The following is a 7,740-nucleotide window of genomic DNA, read 5'->3' as shown; positions in this document are numbered from 1 at the left end:
ATATAATGAAAAGGAAAGGTGAAAGTAAACAAACAGATCTGTTAACCTCTTTTTTGTTCACATATTAAAACAATCCTCAACAGCTGTTTACCCAATTTAAATTAAACCATTTAAATCACGTGAGTAAAAAAAAATTTTGGATCCATTTTTTTCATGAGCGCTCTTCATATATGATATATAGACATACGTACATACAAACATACAACATAAAACACAAGTGTGCACATATAATATAATACATACAACACATAACATAATAGTAAAGGCCTTATAACTTTTTACAGGTGAAATCTCCATTGCAATGTTTAAAAACTCTGTAGTCAAAAAATAGAACTGATCAGCAAAACATTAACCTAGGTCTGTATGAGCTCAAAAAACAAAATAGAACTTCATGATATGGGAAAGGGTAATAATAAAATAGATATTGAAAAAAGCATTCTGGTTCTGTCGCAGATGTAAGGATAGCCAAACTGGAGTTTTGGATATCAGCTGTTATGGATTTGAGCCAAATCATCTTCTTTTTGGTCTGCAGAAATCGCTTTAGTTAATCTCTCTCTGGAATCCAAATCGGCTGCTGTTCTCCCTGTGGAAACACACAAACAGACCTCAGACTCCAGACAATTACTGGGTCAGGACCTTTCCATTGTCCTGTTAGAATATCCTTCCAAAGTTCCTTGGGCTTATGTACATTTTTTGGACACATATGCCTTTCCGCAGCACTTATTCCTGATGAATCCAAATTTAAAAAGTTTAGAGTAAAAAGGGTTATTTTAAGTTTATCTTTGGGGAATATATACCCCTTCCCAATTCCCTCTTTTTGCTTTAATAAGTACATTTTAATAGTTTGATGAGCTCTTTCAACTATGCCTTGTCCCTGTGGATTGTATGGGATTCCTGTTATATGAGTAATGCCAAATGATGAGCAAAATTGTTTAACAGAGGTAGAAGTATAACCATGGGCATTATCTGTTTTTAACTGTTTTGGAACACCCACAGCGGCAAAATTTTGTAAGCAATGAGCTATAATATCTTTAGTTTTTTCTCCGGCATGAAGGGAGCCCATCAAAAATCCAGAAGAAGTATCAACTGTAACATGCAAATATTTTAATTTTCCAAATTCTGGCAAGTGTGTGACGTCCATCTGCCAAATATGGTTAGGTATCAGTCCTCTAGGATTGATTCCAAGATTAACTTGTGGTAAAAAGATCACACAATTTTGACATTGTTTTATTATTTGTCTAGCTTGTTCCTCAGTTATTTTAAAACGCTTTTGTAAGGTATTAGCATTGACATGGAACTTTTTATGAAAATTTGTAGCTTCTTCTAGTGTAGAGAAAATATGTATGTCATGTGTAGTTTTATCTGCTAAATCATTGCCCAAACTAAGGGCTCCAGGCAATCCTGTATGTGCTCTGATATGTCCTATAAAGAATGGATCTTTTCTGTCCCAGATTAGACTTTGTAGAGTGGAAAGCAAAGAGAAAACAGTAGAGGAAGGGGAAATCCTACCAGCATCTTCAAGGGATACTATAGCATTAACTATATACTATCGGAAAATAAATTAAATACAGAATCTTTAAACATCACAAAAGCTTGTAATACTGCATTAAGCTCTACCTTTTGAGCTGATTGTTTGGGTACTAAAAATGTCAAAGCTTTTATTCCTTTGAGTATTAATTGTCCTACAGCCTCAGGATACCTAGTAAGAATAGTGTTAGGAGAATAAGATAAATGTATCCATAATAATGGACCTTCTTGCCAAAATACTCCCGTAGGAATATTTTTGTTGGTAGTACAATAAATAATAAAGGCAAACTTATATCAATTCTATCCAAATGCATATTTTCCATATATGTTTCAATGATTTTTAATGCCTTTCTTGCTTCAGGCGTTAACATTCGGGGTGAATTTGGATCTGATGGACCTTTTAGGATATCAAATAAAGGTCCCAACTCTCCTGTTGGTATACCTAGATAAGGCCTTATCCAATTTATGTCTCCTAATAACTTTTGAAAGTCGTTAAGTGACTTGAGTTGATCTACTCGTGTTTGAATTTTTGGTGGATGGACCATGGTTGAGGATAATAGAACTCCTAAATAATTAATTGGAAAATTTAATTGTACTTTATCTATTGCTATCTCTAGATTATAATTTTTTAATAAGTTTGTAAGTGTGGCATAACATTCTGCAATGTGTTTTTATCTTTGTGTGCTAATAATACATCATCCATATAGTGAAATATTTGTAGTTCAGGATTTTGATTTCTAAGTGGCTGGATTACTTTGTTAACATAAATTTGACACATAGTTGGGCTGTTAGCCATCCCTTGAGGGAGTACTTTCCATTCATATCTCTGATCAGGACCTTCATGATTCAGTGCAGGGATAGTAAATGCAAAATGTGGGCTATCCTCAGGATGAATTGGAATTGAAAAAAAAAATCTTTAATATCTATAACTAAAACATACCAAGTTTTTGGCAAAGCAGACAATTGAGGAATTCCCAATTGAGCAGGTCCCATAATAACCATCTCATTATTAATGGCTCTTAAATCTTGCAATAATCTCCATTTACCAGATTTCTTTTTGATGACAAAAATGGGAGTATTATGGGAAGATACAGAAGGTTGTATATGTCCTTCCGCTAATTGTTGTTTGACCAGGTCATGGGCTGCTTGTATCTTTTCTTTAGTCAGGGGCCACTGAGGAACCCATACTGGTCTTTCTGATTTCCAAGTAATTTTTATTGTCTCAGTGGCCATTTCTGAAAATCCAACCCATGTCTGTCCGTTCCTTGATCTATTTGTATTGGTCCTGCTATAACTTATTCTTGTTTTTCTAATCTTTTTCCTTTCCTAAAACCTTGTCTAGTCATAATAGTGGGTGCATTTTGGTTGATGTTATTTGTTAATGCCAAACCTAATTGATCTAGGACATCTCGTCCCCATAAATTTATGGGAAGATGATCCAATACATATGGCTGTATAGTTCCTTCACATCCTTCAGGATCCTTCCAATCTAATACCATTGCACTTCTATGGGGATTAGTCGCCACTCCTAGGCCTCAAAGTGTTTGAGTGGCTTGTTGTAATGACAAATGTTTTGGCCATTCTTGAGGAGAGATGATGCTAAGGTCTGCACCTGTATCCAGTAGCCCATTAAATTCATGTCCTTGAATATTTAGTTTTAGCATGGGGCGAGAATCTAAATTTAAAGAAAGCATAGCCCAATCTACACCTGTGGAGCCTAATCCCTTGGAACCTCTTTCTACAGTATGACTGGAAAATTTATCATGTAGGCTGGGTATTATTAGTAACTGTGCTATTCTATCTCCTGGTGAAATTACTGATATACCCTTTGGAGAACTGGCTATAATTTTTATTTTACCTTCATAATCGGGATCAATTACCCCAGGACTTATCATAAGTCCTTTTAGAGTAGAAGAGCTACGTCCCAATAATAAGCCTACTGTTCCTTTGGGAAGAGGTCCTTTTACCCCTGTGGGAATGATTTGAACTCCCATCTCTGGAGTTAGTACTGCTCTGGCGGAGGCGCAGATGTCCAACCCTGCGCTCCCTCTGGTTTGTCTGATGAGGGATCTAATGGACAATATGTCCTGGGCACTACCCTGATGGGGTTGCTGGGTTCCTCCAGTGCTCCGTATATTTGTGGTCTTGGGCCCTGGAGCATTGGGCCCCCCTGTCCATTTTTTGGCAACAGAGCCCGATGCCTTTCTCCACAATATCATGGATAAACACCTGGTCCTTGTTCGTTTTTTGATAATGGAGTACCCTCTATGGTGGTTTGAGAACGGCGTTCATTAGCCCAATGTCTCCCTCTACGGCATCGTGGGCAAATACCCAGTATTCTACTCCTTTGATACCTAGTTTTGTTAAACCCTCCTCCTATGGGGCAATTCCTTTTAAAATGTCCTGTTTGTTCACAATTGTAGCATATTCTTGGCCTGGCATCTAAAGCCTGTTTTACTGCAGCTGCCACAATTTGCCCTTGTTCATTAATGTCTCTGGCATCTAAAGCCTGTTTTACTGCAGCTGCCACGACTTGCCCTTGTTCATTAATGTCTCTACATAATTTAATATATGTGTTTAAATCTTCATGTTTCCATGGTCTAATGACCTCTCTGCACCAACGATTTGCTTGCTCATAAGCCAGTTGTTTTATTAATGGCATTGCTTATTCTGTATTCCCAAAAACTCTGGTAGCTGTTTGAATAAGCCTATCTACAAATTCAGCGTAAGGTTCATTAGCTCCTTGTATTACCTTAGATAATTGACCTTGTAAACCTCCATGTCCTTGTAAAGTCTTCCATGCCTTAATTGCATCTACAGTAATTTGTGCGTATACACCAGGATCATATGCAATTTGTTGCTGCCGATCCTCATAAGGTCCCTTTCCTAACAACATATCTAGATTTCTCTGAGGATAACCAGCTGCTGCATTTCGCCTAGCTGTCTCCTTGCAAAATTCCTCATTGGCAAGCTTCCATTACAGGTATTGTCCTCCATTTAGCACAGCTTTACACATATTAGCCCAATCTGCTGGCGTCATATTCAAGTTGTTAATGGATTCGACCATGCTTACAGTGAAGGGTGCTTGAGGACCATAGGTTGTTACAGCCTCTTTTAGCTGCTTCACTGTTTTGAAATTTAAAGCATTGTGAATTCACTGCCCTCCTGCCTCAAATACAGGGCATGTTAATATTTGAGATCCTGTCTCAGGATCCCATCTATCAACTGCGGGGGTTGGGAGCCTCCCAGCATATGGAGGTGGCCTTGTTGGTTGGACACTTATGTCCTCTGGTGATAGAAAGGTGTTAGTAGCAGTCTCCTGTAGAGGTGACACTGTTGGTTGGATACTTATGCCCTCTGGTGATAGAAAGGTGTTAGTAGCAGTCTCCTGTTGTAACTTTCCCCCTGATGGCTTTTTCTGCTCTAAACTTTCTTTCTCTGTCTGACTAGCTTGAGAGGCCTTCTCTTTTACTTGAATTTTTTCCTCTGTCTGACTAGTTCGAGAGACCTTCTCTTTTAATTGAATTTTTTCCTCTGTCTGACTAGTTCGAGAGACCTTCTCTTTTACTTGAACTTTTTCCTCTGTCTGACTAGCTCGAGAGGCTTTCTCTTTTACTTGAATTTTTTCCTCTGTCTGACTAGCTCGAGAGGCCTTCTTTTTTACTTGAATTTTTTTCTCTGTCTGACTAGCTCGAGAGACCTTCTCTTTTACTTGAATATTTCTACTATAACTATAATACAACCCAACAAGATAACGCCAAACAAAACTGAAACAGAATGAAACAAAAGTGGAACAACAGAAAATCATTATAGCCTTTGAAGACAGGGTCTTCATTATAGCATTTGGAGACAGGGTCTCAATGAGTTGCTTAGCACCTCACTCTTGCAGAGGCTGGCTTTGAACTTGCCAATCTTCCTGCCTCAGCCTCCTAAGCCACTGGAATTATAGGTGTACTTCACCACACAAGGCTCGTTGTGGTTTTGATTTGCATCTCCCTAAAGACTAATGATGTTGAACATATTTTCATGTGCTTGGTGGCCACTTGTATTTCTTCTTTATAGAAATCTTTATTCAAATCTTTCAAATCTTTTATTTAATTGGGTTGTGTGTCTTTTTGTTTTTGAATTAAAAGAATTTTAAAATATATTGTGGACACAAAACCTTTGTCAGAGGTGGCAGTGGAGGTAACCCAAGATGGCAGTGGAGGTATTCCAAGATGGAGGCAAACACTTTCAGATATGGGGCTAGAAGGATGGGCTGTGCAATGGTGTTGGGCAGCCTGTTTGGTGATGATGCACTGCAGCATGTGGTGTTGCAACAGGCAGCTGCCTCCTGGCCCTGTCTATTGTCCCATGGTGCAAATTGCCATGTGGGTTAGGGTTAGGGTTAGGGTGGTGGCTGCAATGTCCCAAGATGGAGGCAATTTGGGTGGAGAACCACAAAGTGGCATTCTTCTCTCCAGGGGTGCACAATTCACAATTGCTAAACTGTGGAACCAAGCTATATGCCCCCCAATAGATGAATGGATAAAGAAACTATGGTATATATACACAATGGAATATTACTCAACATTAAAAGGGAATAAAATCATGGAATTTGCAGGTAAATGGATGCAGTTGGAGAAAATTATGTAAGTGAAATAATTCAGTTCCCAAAAAACCAGGGGCCAAATGTTTTCTCTTAAGTGGATGTTAATCCATAATGGGGCATGGGATAAGTGGAGGAACTTTGGATGGGGCAAAGGGAAGGCAGGGAGTGGGGAGGGGGATAGGAAAGATGGTGGAATAAGATGGACATCATTACCCTAGGTACATGTATGACTGCACAAATGGTGTGACTCTACTTCATGTACAATCAGAGAAGCAAAAAATTCTACTTCATTTGTGTTCAATGAATCAAAGAACTTTCTACTGTCATGTATAACTAATTAGAACTAATGGGAAAAAAAACCTTTGTCAGAAATGATTTATAAATACTTTCTTACATTCTGTGGTGTGTCCTTTCACTTCGTTGATAGTGTCCTTTAATGTACAAAAGTTTAATTTTCATGAAGAAAAAATAGATGAACTTTGGGGCTGGGGATGTGGCTCAAGTGGTAGCGCGCTCGCCTGGCATGCGTGCGGCCCGGGTTTGATCCTCAGCACCACATACAAAGATGTTGTGTCCACCGAAAACTAAAAATAAAAAAAAAAAATAGATGAACTGTAGTTTAATGACTTAAACATTAAACATTAAGTGTAGTTTAATAAATTAAACAATGCACATTTATTATCTCACAGTTGTGCAGGTCAAGACTTAGGCATGACTGCATTCTCTGCTCAGGGTTAAGGTTGCAATAAGCTGTCATCTAGGTTCCTTGAATGGCTTGTACCAATTTCCACATGCTGTTGGCAGAATTCAGTTATTTGTGGTTGGAGGACAATGAGGTCCCTGTTCTCTTTCTGACTGTTGACTGAGGGTCACCCTCAGCTTCTAGAACCCACCCTCAAGTCCTTATTTCATGTCCATCTGCATGAGCAGTTCTCAACATGAGAGCTTTCACCGTCAAGGTCAGCAGTGAGTTTCTCATGGCTCAAATCTCTTCTTTCTTTCTTTCTTTCATTGCTTATACATTTAATATCATATCTAATAAACTATTGAAAAATTCAAAGACATGAAGATTTACATTAATGCTTTTTTTTCCTAAAAATATTATAACTATCTGATATATTTAGGTCTTTGATCTATTTTAAGTTAATGTTTAAGATCAGGATCAAACTTCCTTATTTTTCAGACATATATCCAATTGTCCCAACACCGTCAGTTGAGAGACTATGACTTACCCCATTAATATCTTGGTACCATCTTTAAAAAGAATCAATGGGCCATAGATATATGGCTTTCTCAATTCTGTTATATTGATCTATATGTCTATCATTATTACAGTTCAACACAATTTTTGATATTCTACCTTTGTAATAAGTTTTGAAATTGGAAGTATAAGCCCTCCCTTCCAATTTTGTTCTTTTTCCATTTTTTTTTTTTTTTTTTTTGTATTTGAGGGTCAAACATTACATCTCTGGAAAAGACTATTGGCATTTTGATAGTGATTTTAGTGAATTTTAACTTTGGTCAGTATTTCCATTTTTACAATATTGTCTTCCAATACATGAACATGGGTTATCTTTATATTTATTTGTGTTTTTTAATTTCCTTAAGCAATGTTTTGTATT

Source organism: Marmota flaviventris, chromosome X (genome assembly GCF_047511675.1).
Source record: "Marmota flaviventris isolate mMarFla1 chromosome X, mMarFla1.hap1, whole genome shotgun sequence".
NCBI classification, from domain to species: domain Eukaryota; kingdom Metazoa; phylum Chordata; class Mammalia; order Rodentia; family Sciuridae; genus Marmota; species Marmota flaviventris.
Note: the sequence above shows the minus strand (reverse complement) of the source record.